The sequence below is a fragment of the Mus musculus genome, chromosome 9 (genome assembly GCF_000001635.26).
Source record: "Mus musculus strain C57BL/6J chromosome 9, GRCm38.p6 C57BL/6J".
NCBI classification, from domain to species: Eukaryota; Metazoa; Chordata; class Mammalia; order Rodentia; family Muridae; genus Mus; species Mus musculus.
In genome coordinates this window covers 110,658,468-110,678,648 of record NC_000075.6, presented here as the reverse complement: position 1 = coordinate 110,678,648, position 20,181 = coordinate 110,658,468, and the positions used below count along the sequence as shown (strand labels likewise).

At 48.1% G+C, this 20,181-nt stretch overlaps 1 protein-coding gene and 1 long non-coding RNA gene across 5 annotated transcripts in view; one reads left to right on the top strand and one right to left on the bottom strand.

Moving 5' to 3' along the window:
• Ccdc12 (coiled-coil domain containing 12) overlaps positions 1 to 20,181 on the bottom strand; it is a 57,286-nt gene that overhangs the window by 32,945 nt on the left and 4,160 nt on the right. The window lies entirely within an intron of this gene.
• Gm35715 lies at positions 3,456 to 10,324 on the top strand. Of its 2 annotated transcripts, XR_003948251.1 has the most exons (4): positions 3,456 to 3,496; positions 3,738 to 3,875; positions 4,735 to 4,851; positions 7,565 to 10,324. It is a non-coding gene; the product is annotated as a predicted gene, 35715 (long non-coding RNA). The 2 variants fall into 2 exon arrangements; XR_871277.2 differs by lacking the exon at positions 3,456 to 3,496 and having other exon boundaries at positions 3,576 to 3,875; positions 7,565 to 9,322.

Genomic DNA, 20,181 nt, shown 5'->3' with positions numbered 1-20,181 from the left:
TGGCAATGCCATTGTCTGACTTCATGAGCCCCCACAAAGTTCAAACTGCTTAATATCACCAACAGGATTAGAGTTGGAACCGAACCCCCAAGACCAAGTTCTTAGCAAAGAGGAGATCTATTTGCCCCAGAGGGACAAAGGGCAGGGAGCAAGAGACAAAGACAGGAGACAGAGGACAAGGGAGAAGGAGAATGGAGTATTGTTCCAGAGGGACAAAGGACTGCCTCTGGATAAAGAGAACCTGTGGCCCACAGGCAATGGTGCTTTATGAAGGGAAACCTGTGCTAGGATGAGCAGCTTTCATTTTGATGGGCCAGGTTAACTAGGGTAGCAAAGATGGGGCTTTGACTGCTGGGCTTCAACACTTTAATAGCTGGACCTTGGTGGTCAGCTTCAGGGGAGAAAGTGGCCAAATAAGGAAATAGATCTTAGTGGCTAGCTTTAGGAATGTAATCTAACAGTTCAGAAAAGAGGAAGGAATGGGGAAAGGGAAGGGCAAGGATGCCCAGCTCTTTGCCCAGCTGGGCTGGCTAGAAGCCTTCAATCACTTTGGCCTGTGGGCGTTTAAATAACCACTGGATTTGTCCAAAAGGCAAGTCTGCTCTTCTTGAAGAAAAATCTCAGCCCAGGCAACTCACGAAACCCATGTGCCCAAGCCCTGTCATCTAGCAAGGGTGACAGCAACTGAGGTGAACTTGCTGCGGCAGGGAGCTGGGGGCAGTTGAGGGAACAGTAAGTGTATAATCACCAGACGGCATCAAAGCCACAGGGGCCTGGGACGGTGGGAACCAGAGAGGATGAAGCCCGCAGCCACCTGGAGCCAGTGGGCATGGCAAGGACCGCTAGGGTCACAGGAAGGAACAGATATGATGACACTGAATCCTATATCCAGGCAGAGGGAACAGGGCACCTTCCAAAGGCACAGGTGCAGCGGGAAGGCCATGCTGGACAGGATGCAGAGGTCAGCTGAAGAGGAAAGACAGCCGTGTATCAACCATGTAAATGACGGCGTTTATGAAGAACATTTAACAAGAGCCAGGAAGGAAAGGACAAAGGCCACTGCTGAAGTCACTTAAGTAACAAGCTCAGTGTGGGTCAGGAGAGCCCCTCAGGAGAGCAGACAGAGGGCTCTCAGAGTCTGTCTGTCTGGACCCTTTTAGCTGCTGGCATATCCCCTCATGCTGCACTTGTGGACACACGAGGAGGCTCTCTAGATCCTGTTTTTCTTTTCTTTTCTTTTCTTTTCTTTTCTTTTCTTTTTTCTTTTCTTTTCTTTTCTTTTTTTCGAGACAGGGTTTATCTGTGTAGCCCTGGCTGTCCTGGAACTCACTCTGTAGACCAGGTTGGCCTCGAACTCAAAAATCCACCTGCCTCTGCCTCCCAAGTGCTGGGATTAAAGGTGTGTGCCACCACCGCCCGGCTAGACCCTGTTCTTATCTGGGATCCGTATCATCCCACACAAACAACCTGGTTCAGGACAGCTGAGGCACCTACTTGGTACCTCATAACTCACAGCAGAGAAATGCTGGGTCAGCCTGCTGACCGATGTTTCCCAACTGCATCACACTTTGAAAATCTCAAACGGCCACAGCAACAAGAGAATTACAACCACGGCCCATTCTTAGACCAAGTCAAACTACAACTACCAACCTGTGGCACTGCAAAGGCCTCAAACGTTGTCTAGCTCAAGAGGAACTGGACCGCAGCAGGAGGGCCTGTGATATACAGCACCTACCAAATCAGGAACTCCCCAGCAAGACCTAGGAGCCAGCATGACTAATGGCCTGCCTGCTCTCAGGACCTAACTCTGCACACTAGCTGAGAAGCCCAAGTCAGAGCTCAAGAAGCTGAACTAGAAGAGGAAGTGGCCAACCGTCTAAAGGCTACTGCGGTCACCACAGTGGGCTCTGGACACAGAGCACGCAGGACAAGAAGAGAGAGAGAAACCACGCGAGTGATGTAATGTCTAAAGGGCTACAGTAGGTTCAGATAAAGTACTCAGCAAGAGAAGGGCAGAAACCAGGTTAGACTTGAGGTCTCACTTCCATCTACCTCACCGTCACTGGCAGCAGGGAGTGGCCCACTGCACAGGAGGAGCCTAACACGGCCACACCCACTCTCTGTGCAGACTTTGCAGTAGGAAAAGTGTCCCGGCTGCTGGCCCTATATACCACCTAGGACTGAGAACTGGGAATGATACCCTGCGTGGGGGGGGGGGGGGGGATCGAACACTTCTCTGGTGGCAGCAAAATGGATTGAAGATGGATTCCAAGAGTTGGAAATGGTGGCCAAGTGTCTGTAATACACTTGGGAAGACAGAGGCAAGGAGGATCAGGAAGTCAGGGTCATCCTTAGTGGTAAGAGTTGGAGGCTAGCCTGGGCTGCCAAAGGCACTGGGGTTACAGACAGACGTCCACAGCGCTCTCATTTTAGACACTTCTGGAGCTGGAAAGATGGCTCAGTGGTTAGAGTTCACACTGCTTCCAAAGGACCTGAATTTGGTTCTCAGCACGCGTATCAGCCTGTAACTCCAGTTCTGGGGGAACTGATGCCCTTTTTGGCTTTGGAGGGCAACTGCATGCACATGTACATACCCACACACAGCAACATGGGAATACACATAACTGAAAAATAAAACTGAAGCAGAAGAAGGCAGATCACTGTGACTTTAAGTTCAAGGCCAGCCTGGTCTACTAGTGAGCTCCAGACTACATAGCAAGCAAGTCTACATAGCAGCCCCATCTCCCCTTTTAAAGATAAAGTCTCACTGTATAGCCCTAGTTAGCCTGGACTCACTCTGTAGACCAGGCTAATCTTAAACTCACAGAGCTCTGCCTGCCTCTGCCTCCTGAGTGCTGGGTTAAAAGGCAAGTGCCACCATGGTCAGTAAAACATAAATCTCTAAACAAATATACACAGTACTTAGTTTTCATTTAAAATCAGGCGACATTGATTTCTGTTGCTTGGAATGAAGTGTTTGGCTGCATATGGCCATTGACAGCTATGCCCTAATGAAGTGTGTAGGGGAAAAAGTGTCTTGTTTTCATAGAGATGTGGGAAAGGCACGGTTCTGTGTCTAGAGCCAGCTTCACAAACGGAGGACAGTGTGGTATTCTGTGATCCCAGCATACTCTCCAAGTTTGACTACCGCAAAGGCCAGTTGCTGATATAAGCTAAGACCCATATCAAACCTGGGGGCCACCGTTCCATTCCCTCTGTGCTAACATGGAACCATGTGCAAAACAGGCCCAACACCGGGCATCTGAGTTTCTGAGCTTGTCTGGAGATTAGGGAAGGGGGAGGGGCATTGCTGCCTATTTACTCTTCACCAAAGCACAGTTGACTCTGTTGGGAAGGCTGTGCTCCAGGAGGAAGGGGACACCCAAGTGTCAGGCAGGTCAACCAAACCAACCTCGCAACAAGTGGGAAGAGAGACTGCAGAGACAGCATTCTCAGAACCCAGAGTCTGAAAAGCAAAATTCACATCGATTCCCAGGTAAGGAGGAGGTTGCTCTGGAACTCTTAGGAGACTTAAGCTATTTTAACCTCTGCTCTGATCAGCTGCTTCTCAGTCTTACAGTCTGAGACAGGAAGACAGATGTCTCCTCCTTGGTGTGATCTACCTAAAGTGATAAAGTCCTAATTAAAGCCATTGAACCACAAGTCAGAACTGGCACATTTATTTGTGGAGGACTACTTAAGGAGGTCTGTAATCCTTACCTAATGCATGTGCTCAGCTGAGAGAATGAGAAAGCCAGGCCAGGCCACAAGAGGACGTGACGCAGCTCTAACCATCTACTGGGGGACCCTGGAGGAGTATTTGGTTTCTCAGAGGTACAATTTCTTCAACTGCAAAGCGACAGCAAACTCTGAAGGTAAGAGACATGAGGACATGCCTGTGATCTGACTGCCCTGCACTGTGGCCAGCACACAAGGCATCAAAGCAACAGGTACCAGCCCCAGGGATGGGGACAGCAGAGGTCCACACTCCTATACTTGTCCCCAGGTCACCTAACAGGCCTCTTCATTTAAGGCCAGGCCCGGTGGCACACATCTGTAATCTCAGCAGGCAGGAGGATCAGGAGTTCGAGGTTTGCGGCCAACCTGCACATCAACCAGTCTCCACCACACCAAAAAAAAAACCAGGCCAGCAGGCCAAGGTGCTCACGCCCCGCCTGTGCTTAATCCCATGTGACAGGAGAGCACTGAATCCACTGCCATGTGCGAGTGCACACACATGCACACATGACGCCCCTTGTCCTGCAGGCTGTCCACTGCCATGTGCGAGTGCACACACATGCACACATGACGCTCCTTGTCCTGCAGGCTGTCCACTGCCATGTGCGAGTGCACACACATGCACACATGACGCTCCTTGTCCTGCAGGCTGTCCACTGCCATGTGCGAGTGCACACACATGCACACATGACGCTCCTTGTCCTGCAGGCTGTCCGCTGCCATGTGCGAGTGCACACACATGCACATATGACGCTCCTTGTCCTGCAGGCTGTCCACTGCCATGTGCGAGTGCACACACATGCACACATGACGCTCCTTGTCCTGGAGACAAGGGCAGATCTGCACAGATACTACATACATACAGAGAACCTGAGTGCAAGCCAGGAAAATATCGTCATGCATGCAAGGGACAGAGAGGTGGGAGGCACATTCTGAATCTAGAGGTGCCCGCTCCACCTGCTCAGCTCTGACTTAAAGTCCTTCTTTCTCTTTCAGGCCTCCCATTCAATCCCTCAGGTACCTTCTAGGCCCTGGTCAGGGACTGTGAGTTGTGCAGCCTAGGACAACGACCCCAGAACAGGACAAGACCTGCAAGCCAACTGATGAGAAAAGGTGGGGTACATGTGGGGGTACTTGCGCCCGTACTAGTCCAGAAGCTTCCGCCTCCATGTAGCTGTTGCATGTCCACTCCCCCTCCAGGACGCTGACGGCCTCTGCACCCCTAGGTAGTATACTAGGTTAGTGTGTGGGGCTCAGCCTGCCCCTGCTTGAGTAAGGGTGAGCCTTCCTGACTTCGATCTCCTGGCAGTGCACAGCAGCACTCAATAGGAAATGTGACGACATCCCCCACACCCCACCGGCAGTGAGCCTTATAAGAATGACCTCAGCACACATTCACTCTCACTTCCTATGGAGAAAGGACCCAGGACAGGAAAGCTTGACCAGGTGTGGGGAACCCAGCCACTACGCTGCCCTAAACCTCTGAGGGCTGGAGGTGTCTGAAGGACAAGCATGCTCTGCTCCATTCCCTAGCATTGTCTCTCTACAGACAACAGCTCTTTTGAGCCCAGCATCAGAACAACCGAGTGCAGATCTCACTCCCCCAGGGGCTTTGGCACTCAAACAATTGTTCTTCTTCTTGGAATTCTTTCAAGAGTACAAGCTGTTGCTTCCTCCCAAAACAAAACCCAGAGAGGCCAGGGCTCCAGGATCAAAGGTGAGGCTCTGAAGCCGGGAGGAGAGTCTCACAAGACAGACACACTGAGCTGCCCACCGGGCCAGGCTCTCTCAGTTACTTAGGGATGAGTACTGAGGTGGTATCCATGGGGATTTGTGTATGCCAGGGTGTGTTTGGATGTGTAGGTGTGGAGTAGGGTTAACTGTGGGAATATTTGGGGTAGACAGGGTATGAGTATGGTGGGGGCAAGTGCTGAGTGAGAGAACACTGTGTATGGAACTGGGGTATACAGTTGCCGGGGCTTGGAAGTATGAGGTATGAGACGCGCTGCATGGAGGGGCCCTGGAGTATACACTGCTGTACTTTCATGCACACTTGAATTAAAAATGAATTGGGAGCATGGAACAGGCCCAGCTGATTGCTGTGGAGAGGTATCCTTCAGAAGTCCAAGCTGCTACACGGAAATAGTAAATTAACTACATGTAGCCCAGGCTGGCTTCAACTCAGCGTGAGGCTGAGGATGACTGACTGCAGACTCTGATCCTCCTGCCCCTAGTGGTGAGTGCTGTGACAGCTGCACCAGGCAGGATCTGTGCTAGGCACAGGGTCAGATCACTGGAGCTAACTGGCCAGCCAGGCTAGCCTATTCAGTGCTGACCTCGGGCCACAGGGAAACACACACATGCCATTAAAACCTGAGGAACAGGGGCCGCAAGTGGAGCTCAGCTGGTAGTGCTCACCCAGCAACAAAGCAAGGCCATGAGTTTGAACCATGGACCTGCATAAACTGGGTATATTAATCCACACCTATGGTCCCAGAACCCAGGAGGCAGAGGCAGGAGGATTAGAAATTCAAGGTTATCTTTAGGACTCAGAGGAGGAAACCTGGATTGCATGAGATTTTATCTCAAAGGGGTAAAAAGCCTATTTAGCCCAGTGTGGTTATATAAACTTTTAATTCCAGAATTTGGGAGATAGAGGCAGGGTGATCTCTTGTGAGCTAAAAGCCAGACTGGTCTATATATTGAGCTGCAGGACTATACAGTAAGACCTTGCCCCCAAAAAATACATACATACAAACATTTTACATACATATTACATACATACATAGCTATATGAACATATAAAACAAAGGACTCAAAAGAATTCCTAGAAATCAGGGCCTAGGGAGACAGCTCAGTGATAAGAGCATTTGCTGATCTTCCAGAGGACCTAAGTTTAGCTCCTAGCACCCAAAATAGCTCATAACTGCCTGTGACTCCAGGGAATTAACATCTCTGGCCTCTGCAGGTACTGTACTCACATGCACACACCTACACACTATATATAATTAAAAAGTAATAAAACTCAATCTTAAAAAAAGAGTCCCTTGGGCCGGGAGTGATGGCGCACACCTTTAATCCCAGCACTTGGGAGACAGAGACAGGCGGATTTCTGAGTTCAAGTAAAGTGAGTTCCAGGACAGCCAGGGTTACACAGAGAAACCCTGTCTCCAACCACCCCCCCCCCAAAAAAAAAAAAAGAGTTCCTTGGGTTGGTGAGATGGCTCAGTGGTTAAGAGCACTGACTGCTCTTCTGGAGGTCATGAGTTCAAATCCAAGCAACCACATGGTGGTTCACAACCATCCGTAATGAGAAACAAATAAAAAACCTTTGGGCCAGAGTGAGCTGGGCCAGAGTGAGCTGGGCCGGAGTGAGCGCGGCCGGAGGAAGAGGGGGAGGGGACAGGGAGAGTTCCTAGATATTGTCTGGAGACAGTGCCCAGAGCAGAGTGCTTAGTTCCCCAGCATGCCCAGTGTGCCAGAGATCCTGGGCTCAAACCCACAGAAACATCTTGTCCCTCATTTCTACAATCAATAGGGAAAGTTGGCCGGTGAAAAGGGGGCGGGCAAGCCAGTGTAGTAGTGCACACCTACCTATATGTACTCGGAGGACAGAGCCAAGGGGAATCCCTCAAGTTCACAGCCAGCAAAATCTACACAGTGAGTGTTAAGCCAACCAGGGCTTAAGACGCAGTAAGACCTTGGCTGGAGAAGGAGCTTGGCTGGAGAGAAAACACTCAACAGGCCCACCACACAAACATGGAAAGATACCGTATCGTTTAGTTATGAGAGGAAAAGGGGTCTCACTTTGTTTCCTCCCTCACAGCTACCATGAAAGAGACCTATTACCTCAGCTGAGAAGGAAGTCCCACACTGATGGAGTGTGTGCTGCCATTCTGAGCTGTTTGGCAGGATCCATCCTATATTCTGTGACTTATAATTACAGCTCTTCATATATAACCATGTGTACATGTTTGCCAGCACACTAATGCACACGGCTGGGAATGAAGTGGGTGTGGCAGTACACGCCTATAAGCCCAACACATGGGAGGCTGAGAAGAAAGATCTTGCGTGAGGCCAGGCTGGACTAGATAGCTTTATTTCAACACCAGGAAATCTGGGAATGGCAGTATTCCATCATCACTCCAAGTGGAATCCTGAGCTCACTACACAGGCATGGTGGCTCATGCAGGAGGACCAGCCTGCTTGTAAGGCCGGCCTGGGCCAGATGGTGAGTTCAAGGAGAGGTGGAACTACAAACACGACCTGTCTCACTGCCCAGGCCCCTAAATGAATAAATGAACTAAACTTCCACCAGCTCACATGTAATGATGAGTGAAAATCCAGATACAGATGAACATGAGACTACTGCCATCACAGCACCAAGCAAACCCAGTCAGCCTATGAGGATATCACCTCAGTATGGTCCTCCTGTCCTGAGAGGACCAGTGGCTCTTACAGGCTGTGGCCAGCAAGACCTTCACAAAGTGGAAAGGACACTTGCTTCTTAGTGGGGCTCTGACATCTGTGCTACATTGAACCTCGAAAGCCTGGACACTTCTTTTCCCATATACTCTGTGAAAACACCCAAGGACAGAGCTCCCCAACCATCAAGTCTTGCCAAAATCCACTGCCAGTCGTCGCCTGCCTCGGTGGCACCCACGTGTGCACCATCCCTCTACCTAACCCTCCTGCCTCTCTCTTCCCAGTGCAGGAATTAAGGAGTGAGCTATCACACCTGATTTATTTGGAGCTTCAAACTGCGTCCGGGACTTTGCACTGACAAGAGCTCTATCAACTAAGCTATAACCCCAGCCTTTCAGGGACTGTTCAGAGAAGCTAAGTTAGTTCTTGCCTATCCTAAGAGGTTCCCTCCTTGGCCCACACCCATCCTTACTTATCTCAGAGGCAGAGCATCCCTAAAGCCTAGAAGCAGTATGCAATCTCACAATATGGCCAGTTGCCCTGAGTCTGATATCACCTTCCCTGCTGACTGTATAAACCACTCACTGAAACCCTAGAGGTGGGGAGTCTGTCCGGTTTGCACTGTAATGCAACGTCTTAGCATGCAGCTGGTAACGGCTGCTGTGAGGATGTGCAGCTACTGTCCCAGAGAAAGAAGCTATCTCATGTCCAGTAATGGAATGCCAGGGAGCTATCAGAGTCCAGAAAAATGCATCGCTGGAGACACCTGAGGAACACACATGGCAGGGGTCCAGGGTATGTGCCAGACAAGAACTGGGGGCTGGAAGAAGGGCCAAGAGAACTGCAAACTGTCTCCGCAGATAACCCTGACACACAGGTGGGACTGATCTGACTCATCTGGCGCTTTGCTTTCATACGTGTACACCTTGGAAGGGTGACGCATCCAAACTACCAATGCTGGCCCAAGAGGTCCTGATGGATCCCCAAAGCTGGCAGCCACACGGTTCTCTCTCTGCCTCCTTGGTCTCAGGTCTGAGAACCTCACCGAAAAGAACAGGCTTAACAAGGACAAAGATGAGATATCGCCATGCTACGTTTTCCTTTCCTTTCCTTTCCTTTCTCTTCCTCTTTCTTTAGAAATAAAAAAGTTTATTTCTAATTGTGTGTATGTGTTGGGGAGGGACATGTACTTGTGTGTTTAACACTCATGGAGGACAGAAGCAGCTTCAAGATACCCTGGAGCCAGAGTTACAGGAGGCTGTGAACCACCAGTGTGGGTTTTAGGAATGGAACTTTGGCCTTCTGCAGGAGCGGGACTTCTTAACCACTGAGCCAGGGCTCCAGCCCTTTACTTTCTTCCTAATTAACATGTGGCTCTCAAAATGAACTCTACCTTCAAGGAACTAGGACTAAAATGAATACAGTCAAAGTCTGGAGAATGACCTTCGTTTCCACCACAGCAAGGCCAGGTCCACCAACTCGCACCTAGCAAAGAGGGCTAGAGAACAATCTGGGCCTCCCTCCTTTCAAGAGGATAAGGAAAAAATACATATGGGTGTTAATGGCCCTGTGCCAGACACTTGTAGCTTTCCTTGCCTCTTATCACGCAGCTACCAATGAGGACAGAAGCCACATCTCAGTTCTACAGATAAGGGGGTGGAGGGTGGGCAGAGCTTTAAAGATTGGCTCAAGACCTCAGAGCTAGGATGAACAGAGCTGAGGTTTAGGCCAGATATGCCTGGCACTGATACCCATGCTATCTCTGCTACACCACCAGGCCTGTGCTACACCAGGCAGTCTGACAACAGTCTCTGATCACAAGGGCAGGAGGCTCCTACATGGGGACTGCAGATCCCTAAGCACGGAGGCGAGGAATGGAAGAAATGAGACCAGGTCCTAAGGTGCAATACAGGAATAGCAGTAGTGCAAAGCATCCCTATGACAGGTTCCTTAAGCCTTAGATTTCTTTTTATAAAGGTTTATTTACTTACTTTATGTGTATGAGTACACTGTAGCTGTCTTCAGACACTCCAGAAGAGGGCATCGGATTCCATTACAGATGGTTGTGAGCCACCATGTGGTTGCTGGGAATTGAACTCAGGACTTCTGGAAGAGCAGTCAGTGCTCTTAACCGCCGAACCATCTCTCTAGCCCAAGCCTTAGATTTCGGACCAAATACAGGATGCGATGCGCCTTAAATGGCTATGCAAATGTTCTGACTGCCAGTATGCAAGAGGTTGTCAACTCAGGACAAGCCCCCGGGCTGGACTGTCTTTGCAACCAGGCTGTTGGGCATGAGGATGTGGCCAGGTAGGATGGGGGGAAGAGACATCTTGCAGGAGGCAGGACATGGAGCAGTGTGACTGCACACGGCACATGCTGTTCTTTACTCTCTCTGCTCTCTTGACTGCTGTCCCTCCTGCTCCTTTCACATCCCCACCACTGATCAGGGTCCCACCTCGCTCCTCCCCACAGGTCAGAAGGTGCTCTTTACCCTGGCGCTGTCCCCTCTCTTCACAGCCACAGCACTCAGCTCTCAGGGTGTACACAGGAGGCATGAGATTGTTATTTACTAGAGGGTCTGGCCATGAAGATGGACACTTCAAGTCCCCTGTTGCCCGGGGGTGGGGCGGGGCCTCTGGGCTTCTTTCTACTTACTATCTTCTCTCAAATCCTAGTAAAGGGGATTCAGGTAGAAATATGGTTCTTATGCACTGAGCTAGGGCCTCAGTAATAGCTGTGTGATAAGGTACCCAGGAGCTGCAGGTGGCTATTTAGGAGTAAATTAACTAAAACTGAATTTCACACTGGCCACATGCCAAGGGCTAAAAGCTATGTGGAACTTGTGGCTATGCGTCAGGACAGTGGAGACCACAGATAATCATCACTACATAAAGTTCTACTGCACAGCCCTGCTCTACTCCCTACAGCTGCTAGTCTAGGAGCTACTGATGAGCCTACAAGCTGTCAATCAGCTCTTGGTTCCAGGTCACAGCCAACCCTTAAAGGTAGGTGAAACACCGCTGATCTCTTACCACATCATAAAAGCAAAAGACAGCCGGTTCTGGCCTGACACTCCAGAAAGCCAACAGCCACGGGTGTTTGTGCTGAGTTAATCACTTTTACAGTGACTACATTTGGAAGCTAAGGAAGAAAGGGGTCAAAAGAGGACAAAGTGGCCTCATACCACCCTGCAGGACAGCCCTAAAGGGGAGCCACAGAGATCCATCCACACAGCCCTGAAACTGCTCACCTACCTATTTAAAATTGAAACTTCTGAAAGAATGCCAAAACAAAACAGAACACAAAAGACAGAAGAAGAAGAGGAGGAGGAGGAGGAGGAGGAGGAGGAGGAGGAGGAGGACCACGACGACGACGACGACATAAAGAAAAAGGAGAAAAAGGTTCACTTACAACAGAGGAAAGCGGCCCAGGATAGCTGCTCTCCCCTACAACAGAGGAAAGCAGCCCAGGATAGTGCTCTCCAGTTGGAAATCATGGATCCTGACTCCAGCACTCCAATCACCCAGCACTTTCAGGGGCAAACTGTGTCCCTGCCTTAATCACTGCAAAGTACTTGCTATCAAATCCTCCAAAGTGTCTCTGCTGTCACCTCTGTGCCTCTGAATATTCCCACCTCCTTTCCGCTCCCTTGATGACTACAGCTCACCTCCCACTCCACGGCTCAACTCAAGTTTCTTTTCACAAAGTTGCCTCAGACCCAAGTTGACTTTCCCAGATGCCAAGCCCAGGAGTACAGTGCATCATCCTTGGACGTTCCTGCTGTCCACCATAGGACACTGCTGAGCATATGACACTTTAGGCAGCACGTGACCTCAATGGCATCTACCTCCCCACAGGACTTGCAGGCCCGGGACTCCAGGCACCATCCTTTCAGTCCAGGACCCCGGCAACCCAGCACCTGCGCCTCTTGTGCTATGCCCCTCACAAACCAGTCACAGCCGGCTGGCTCACTAGTGACTGTTTTGTAAATGTAGAAAGCTGTGAGTCTCCCACAGACCTGTGTACCTAATACACAGAAACAACGTGATTCCAAATCTCGTCTGTCTTCACTTCCCACAATTTAAGGACTGCTTCTAACCCAATATTATTAACTTAAGAGCTTATAGTTGGGAGGCAGGGAGCGGAGGGGTGGGGGTGGGGGGCGGACAAAACAATAGGAAAAACCAATCCACCCAGGAGGAGCCACTGAGGACCTGCCACCAACTGCTGTGGGGCCATCAAGGACAGCTGTAAAGGTTAAAGGGCTCCCCACCGGTAGGTGCCCAAGAAGAAAAGCACTCAGCCTCAGTGGCTACTGTCACAGCAAAGGGCTGAAATTAGCTCTGTGGTGCACTTCCTCCCGAGGGAGGGGCCTCCTGGGGTCTTATCTGTAGACAGCAGACAGTCCACACTTCCTCCTGTGGTACAACCAACCACTGTGGCTGGAAAACCAACTCAAAGTAATTGGACACTCCTTCAGACTAGGAGAAGCTGGGTATAATAAACTAATGTTACTAACGATCTGCTAAACTCGCTTAGGAGATACTATGTTATACAAAGTAGAATTTAGCTACCAGAGCACTGCCTCCAGTATAAGTCAAGCCTGAGTTAGAAACTGGAAGAGATTTAGGATGACGGTGGTGAATGTGGAATGTATAAGCCTAAGGCCTATATAAATACAATTTTTGTTGGAGGCTGGGGCCTCTGCTTTTGTGTGTTTGCTAGAACCAGTCAAATGCTATTATTTAAAAGGCTAAGGTTTTCCTTTATTAATCTCTAAGCAGTCAGAGTGATTTCTTACTGGAAAGGCATATTAATTCTATAACACTTTCCCTCAGGCAGTCATCCTAATTAAAAAAAAAAAAAAAAAGAAAGAAAAAAAAAGAAAAAAAAAATCACACCAGGCCTGAGAGTGTAGTTCAGTGACAGACACATACCACACCTAGAGCAAGGTGGGAAAAATGTCACTTAAGAGAATTTCAGAGAAGAAGCGAGAGGGTTCAGCAAATAAAATTATTTCCTACTAAGCCTGAGGTTTCTGGGACCCACATGATGAAAGGAGAGAACCACATTCCAAAAGCTATTCTCTGACCTCCCACTGGTGCCTCGGCACATGTGTATACACACACACACACACAGATTTAAAATTAAAAAATTACAAAAAAAAAATCACAACAACCCCCAACAAACAATATTTAAAATATGATAAATGTAAGAGAAGTCAGGTGTATAGTCCTGACTTCTGTAATCTCAGGACTTGGGAAGCTGAAGTAGAAAGATTACAAATTCAAGGTGGTTGTCTCCTTTCATCATGTGGGTCCCAAGGGTCATAGCAATTGGGGTGGCCTGTACTACACAAGACAAAAGCATACAAATTCCAGGCCAGGCCAATGTGGGCTATGTATGTAGTGAAATTATGTCTCAAAAATAAGAACAATCAACCAAACAACAACCCCAGGCTGAAACGATGGTTCTGCAGTCCAGAGCACTGGAGGCTCTTCCAGAGGACCCCGGTTCAATTCCTAGTACCCACATGGTGGCTCGCCTGTAACTCTAGGCCTAGAGAATCTGATGATTTCACCTGGACTCTAGAGGCCCTGGGCACAGTACACATAAAACAAATTTAAAACAAACAGGAACCATGGAGGAGGCATGGCAGCAAACATACAAGCAACGAAATTGAAAGCAGGCAACTTAGAATGCACCAAACTTAGAAACATTTGAACATCAGAGGACATGACCAAAGGACACACACACACACACACACACACACAAAGACTTAGAGAGCGAGTAAATCTCAAATCCAGTAAAGGCTCAATGTCCAGAATCTATCTGAAACTCAGCTACCCTAGCAATGACAGCCTGACTAGCAGAATCATGGCCTAAGACCTGCACAGACTGTTCTCTAAAGACAATACACAAACAGCAAATAAGCACAGATGTTCAATATCACTAATCACTGGGGAAATGTAAATTAAACCCATAAGACATCTAGCTGTTAGGGGTAGGCGTATTTAAAAAAGAAAGTAAGAAAGAGAGAGAGAGAGAGAGAGAGAGAGAGAGAGAGAGAAAGTAAGGGCGGGAGGGAGGGAGGGAGGGAGGGAGGGATGAGAGAATATAAGTTGACAAAGATGTGGAGAAAAAGCAGGGCTGACCAGAGCCAACAGGAGTGAGCAGAGGTTCTATTACATGTCTAGATCCCCATACTTGTGTAACTGAGGCAGGAATGGCTTGAGCCTGAAGTTTGCCTGTGCTACAATACAATAACAAGTTTAAAGTCAATCTGACTCCATACCCAGACTCCCTTTAAATAACATCAACAATACCAACAACAACAAAACCCCCAACAACTCAGAATTAGTGTATAATACAGCAACTGCATTCCTGGGTATTAATCCAAAAGAACGAAAGCCACACACAAGCAATAGTCAAAAGGATAGCTCCATCACTGGATAGATGGGTAATGAAACAAGAGTCTGAGTCAGTGGGGGTGAAGCCCGGCGGCAGAGCACAGCTTAGCATGGGTTCAATCCTCAGTAACAAAATCCAGAAGATGCACATGGTGTATCCATACAGTGTACTGTCTTAGTCAGGGTTTTACTGCTGTGAACAGAAACCATGACCACGGCAGCTCTTATAAGGATGACATATATTTAATAGGGGCTGGCTTACAGATTCAGAGGTTCAGTCCATTATCATCAAGGCAGGGGCTTGTCAGCATCCGGGCAGATGTGGAGCTGGAAGAGCTGAGAGTTCCACTTCTTGTTCGGAAGGTAGCTAGCAGAATACTGGCTTCCAGGCAGTTAGGATAGGGGCATTAAAGCCCAGGCCCACAGCGACACACCTACTCTAACAAGGCTACACCTCCTAATAGTGCCACTCCCTGGACCAAGCATATACAAACCATCACACGTGCTATACTTAGCCTTAAAAAGAAACGAAATAAAAAAAAGAGAAAAGAAACGAAATCCTGATGTGCGGTGCAATATTAATGAACACTGAGAATTTGTGCCTACTAGGTTTATAATATGGGTTAGATTAGCTCTTGCCACGCAAGCCCAGTGACCAGAGTTTGATTCCTGGATCCCACATAAAGGTGGGGGAAGAGAACTGATTCCACAGAGTTGTCTGACCTCCTTAACCCCGTTATAATAATAATAATAATAATAATTATTATTATTATTATTATTATTATTAAAAAGAGAAAAAGAAAAGAGCAAGTTTGTTTCATGCTAAGCAAAACAGGGCAAATGGAATAGGACATATACCACTTACATGAAGTATCTCCAGGACATATACCACTTACATGAAGTATCTCCAGGACATATACCACTTACATGAAGTATCTCCAGCAAGGAGATTCAGGGAAAGCACCCTGGACTGCAGGGAAGGAGATGCTGAGTTATTGCCTAATAGATGTAGTGTTTCTGCAGAAGTTGGTATAGGCTTTGAAAACAGTCATGAGGATTACACAACCCTGCATAACAGTACAACTGAAAACCAGATAAGTGGCAACGTTTGTGCTTTACTTAGTCTCACACACAAAATGTGACAGAGAGGTAGAGAGAAGCTGTGATGGACCATCACCCTCTTTTTTCTTTTCTTTTCCAAATGTGTTTATTTTATTTTGTTTTATTTTATTTTATTTTATTTTATTTTATTTTATTTTATGCATTTGAGTGTTTTGCCTGCATGCATGTGTGTGCACCACACTTGTCCGGTGCCCTCAGGTAAGAAGACGATACTCAAGCCCTTGGACTTACAGATGGCTGTTAGCCACCCCGTGGGTGCTGGAAACCAAACCCAGATCCTCCGCAAGAGCAACAGGGGCTCCTAACTACCGAGCCTTCTCTTCAGTCTCCTACTGTGGCTTCTTAAGCTTATTCTCCACCTATATGGTAGCTGGCTAACTTTTGGCATAACGGTTACAGGTTTGAAACAGATAGCAGAGGCTGGTATCTTCAAAGAGGCTCAGCCAGCCAGCCCTTACCTCTCTTTACAGCCGATGTGGAAGTGCATGCCTGCAATCCAGCACTCCTAGAGCGAGCTGGAGGCAGAGGAGAGTCAGCAGAAGCTGATGCTCTTAGAGAGTTACTTTGTGGTGTGTACATATGTGTGCACAAGCACCATTAGTGAACCACCGTGGACACACGGAAGTGTACACCAGGCTGCAGGCCCCGGACATTCTGAGGCCTCTCCTGGTCTCCCCTCACTGTAGAAGCACCAGGGCAATGGCTGTGCCTGGGCTTTAGAAGGTTTTCTGGGGATCTGAACTCTGGTCCTCACACACTTTGCCAACTCAGCCATTTCTCCAACCTAATTTTTGTTAAAAATCGGGTAATTCATAACACCCAAATGTATCAGAAAGCAGACAGTGGCTAGACTGTGGCTCAGTGGTGGAGGGCATGACAGAATGCATTAGCACTGCACTCCATGCCCAACACCACATACAAGACTACACAGGAAGGCCTTTCCAAAGCCATTCTCAGGTGCCTCTGGCCTCAGCAACCACCTCAGATCACGGGGTGGGGGTGGGAAGTGGGGGAGGGGGAGGGGGAGGAAGAGGAGAAGAGGAAGAAGAGGAGGGGAAGAGGAAGTAGTGGCACAGGCCTGTAATCCCAGATGTTCAGGAGGCTGAGGCAGGAGGATTACAAATTCAAAGGGCAAAATCCTCTGAAGATTTCAGAATGAGGCCAAAGCCAGGTTTAACAAGACCCTGTCTCAGCACTAGAGCGCTATGGTGAAGAATGTTTTAACTGGCTTGAGGAGCTAAATTTGATCATCAATACCACAAAAAAAAAAAAAAAAAAAAGGTAAAAAGTTCAAGCGTAAAAGAACCATGCGATGGTAGCGCACGCCTTTAATCCCAGCAGTCAGGGGGCAGAGGCAGGTGGATATCCAGGCCAGCCAGGTACACAGAAAAGCAAATAACAAAACAAAACCAAACAAAAAAGAGCTATCACCTGTTCTCAGGGTCTCTCCTTCCTCTACTGCCCCACTGGCCTTAGTCATGTGATCATGGGCAAATAAACTAACCTTTACTGGCTTGAGCTGCCACCCATAAACTAACAGTAAAACCTTCCTTCCTCTGCTGACTTATCGGTTGTCATCAAGAGCAGAGAAGATAAGCTGGTCTGGTGACACATTTGCCCATTTGCCCAGTTAACCCTGCAAGTGCTGTTGCTTTCAGTAATAAACGAGACTGTTAGAGCTACAAACAAAGACAGAGACTCCAGGAACCCCAGCCCCCTCTCCTCCTTTTCCTCTATAGGGCTATCTCCATCTAACGCTAGACAGAGTGTACTTGGTATTTGACTCTCCCGAAAAACAGAAGATGAGTGGAGTAGAGGAGGCTGCTTCCCCACCACTCCACTCCAGTGCCTGAAGCCTGCACTCGGTGTGCTCAGTATACTCCTGCTAAGGGAATGGATTGCCAGCTCCAGTGATCCGTTTGGAATCCAACCAAACATTCTGTCACACAAACTGGGGAAAAAAAAAAAAAAAAAAAAACCTAAGAAAAAAATTTAAATTTCCTTTTCTAATGAGGAAAAGGCCTGGGGGGGGGGGAACACACAAAATTAAGAGCCTATAGGAAGAGTAAGCCTGTTGTCACACACCGGTTAATTTCAGCACTTGGTTGGCAGAGGCAGGCAGATCTGTATTAATTCCAGGCTAGCCAAAGACTTATACATCCTGTCTAAAAAAACCCAACACCCTCCACCACCTCCTCCAACACAGGCCACGGATAGGGAAAGAAATCAGAAAAAGGCAAAAACCTCTGAGTCAAGATGGAAGCTTACAGTTACTTTACTTTATTTTCAGAGTTACTCATTTTTTTATTTTATGAGTGTTTGCCGGCCTGCGGGTCCATGTACCACATGCATACAGTGCCTGCCTGTGGAGAGCAGAAGAGGGCATTGGGTCCTCTTGTGGAGTGGTAGACAGTTGTGAGGAGCCATTGTGGGTGCTGAGAATTGAACCTGGGTTGTCTGTACAAGCAGACAGTGTTCTTAACTGCTGAGCTGTCTCTCCAGCCCTACTTCTTACAGAGAACAAGAGGAAACCCCAAGGACCAGTAGTGAGCTCTCCATTCTAATGCAGAAGCCATTATGCAAACTTTCTAGAAAAAAGCCCAACGCTTTCTGAAACCAGAACTGTGAAATGTTAGCCCAATTACATCGCAATCAGTGTGTCAGAGAAGTGGATGATCTGGGTGAAATGTACAAATTCACAGAAGAACACAGACTAAACTGACTCATGAAGAAACAAACAAACAAACAAACACCAAGCTGAACAGCTTCACACCTAGTAAGTAAACAATGCGAATCAGCCCAGGGATGGAACTCTTGTTAGCGCTCTCAAGGCCTGGGTTTCATCTCAGCACAGCAAGAGTTTAAAAAAAAAAAAAAAAAGGAAAAGAAAAGGAAAGGAGCAGGAATATGGGTCACTCAGCAAAATGGCTGCCATGCAGAATGAGACCTGATTTCTGAGCCGCCTAGCACACACGAAGCCATTTAAAAGCCAGGTGACTTACATCTGTAACCTCAACAGTAAGGCAGGCAGAAGTCGAAAGTGTCCTTGTGCGCTCACTGGCTCACCAGCCTAACCAAAGTGACAAATTCGAGATCAGAGAATAACAGGGAGGGCTGGGGAAATGGCTCAGTCAACCAAGTGCACGCTCTGCCAGCATGAGAGCCTGAGTTGAGACCTCAGCACTTCTGTATCCATGCTTGCACACATCTGCAGCCCTAGTGCGAAGGTTGCAGAGCCAGTGACTCACAGCTTGCTGGCCGGCAGGTTTACCCGTTATCTGAACAAGAAATCAGTGAGACCCTGTGTCACATTCGATGCCAACCTCTAGCCGCCACACGCATCACATACATGCATATGTGTGCACACATGTACACACGCACACGTACAAGAGTAAGGTGGAATGGAGTCAAAGAAAGACACCTAATGCTGATATCTGCCTCTATATGCACACGGATCCAGACAGACTTTGCACACTCAAATCCACAAGAACAATACATGCTTGTAGTGAGAATTTTGGTTTCTTTCAAACTCCAGTTCTGTGACTATGATCTTGCTTTAATCCCAGGCATGGGATCAGAGGCTGCTTCACTGCAGGTGAAGATGATTTGCCTGGTGCTCTAGCAGGGGCATCATTTTTACCAGCTGCAGATAATTTGATTCTGGGGACTCTGGAGATGGTAAAAAGGAGAGAGTCCTGAGAGGACTGGCAGCCGCTCTGGGTTCCTGCTGCTGTGGTGTGTCAACTGGTCAGGAGCAAACAGATGAGAAGAAGTTGTGGATATCCCGACAACAAAGATAGCCCCAAGGCACTCAATGCCCGTAATCAGCAGGAAGTAGTCTACTCTGTTGGCTGAAATATGTCCACAGTACCTTCCCCTCTAATCTTCTCTCTCTCCTACCTAGTGTTGGGGGGAATGGAAGGGATAAGCGTGGGATAAGGGTTGGCAGGGAGGTAAAGGTGTAAAGAGCCCAATAAAATATTAAACAAACTCTCCAACCCACGCTCCTGGCCAGAGGAGAGGTAAACCAGATGGCTTCTGGGAAATAACCAGACGGCTTCCGGGAAATTCCAGCACGCAGTTAAAAGCTCCCCAGCTTTATATATAAATATATACAATATAAAACCCAGCTTGCTGACAATCCCATTAGGAGGTTGGTAACAATGGCGCACACCTTTAATCCCAGCACCTGGGAGGCGGAGGCAGGAGGATTTCTGAGTTCAAGGCCAGCCTGGTCTACAAAGTGAGTTCCAGAACAGCCAGGGCTACACAGAGAATCCCTGTCTCAAAAAAAAAAAAAAAAAAAAAAAAAAAAAAAAAAGAAAGAAAGAAAGAAAAAGAAAAAGAAAAAGAAATTCAAGGTCTTCTGTTTCTTGGTGGGTATGAAACCAGTGCCAGACTTCAAGAAATCCTATCTCAAAAAACAAAACAAAGACAAAACAAAACAAAAAGCCTACACAAGACACCATCACAGCTGAAGAAA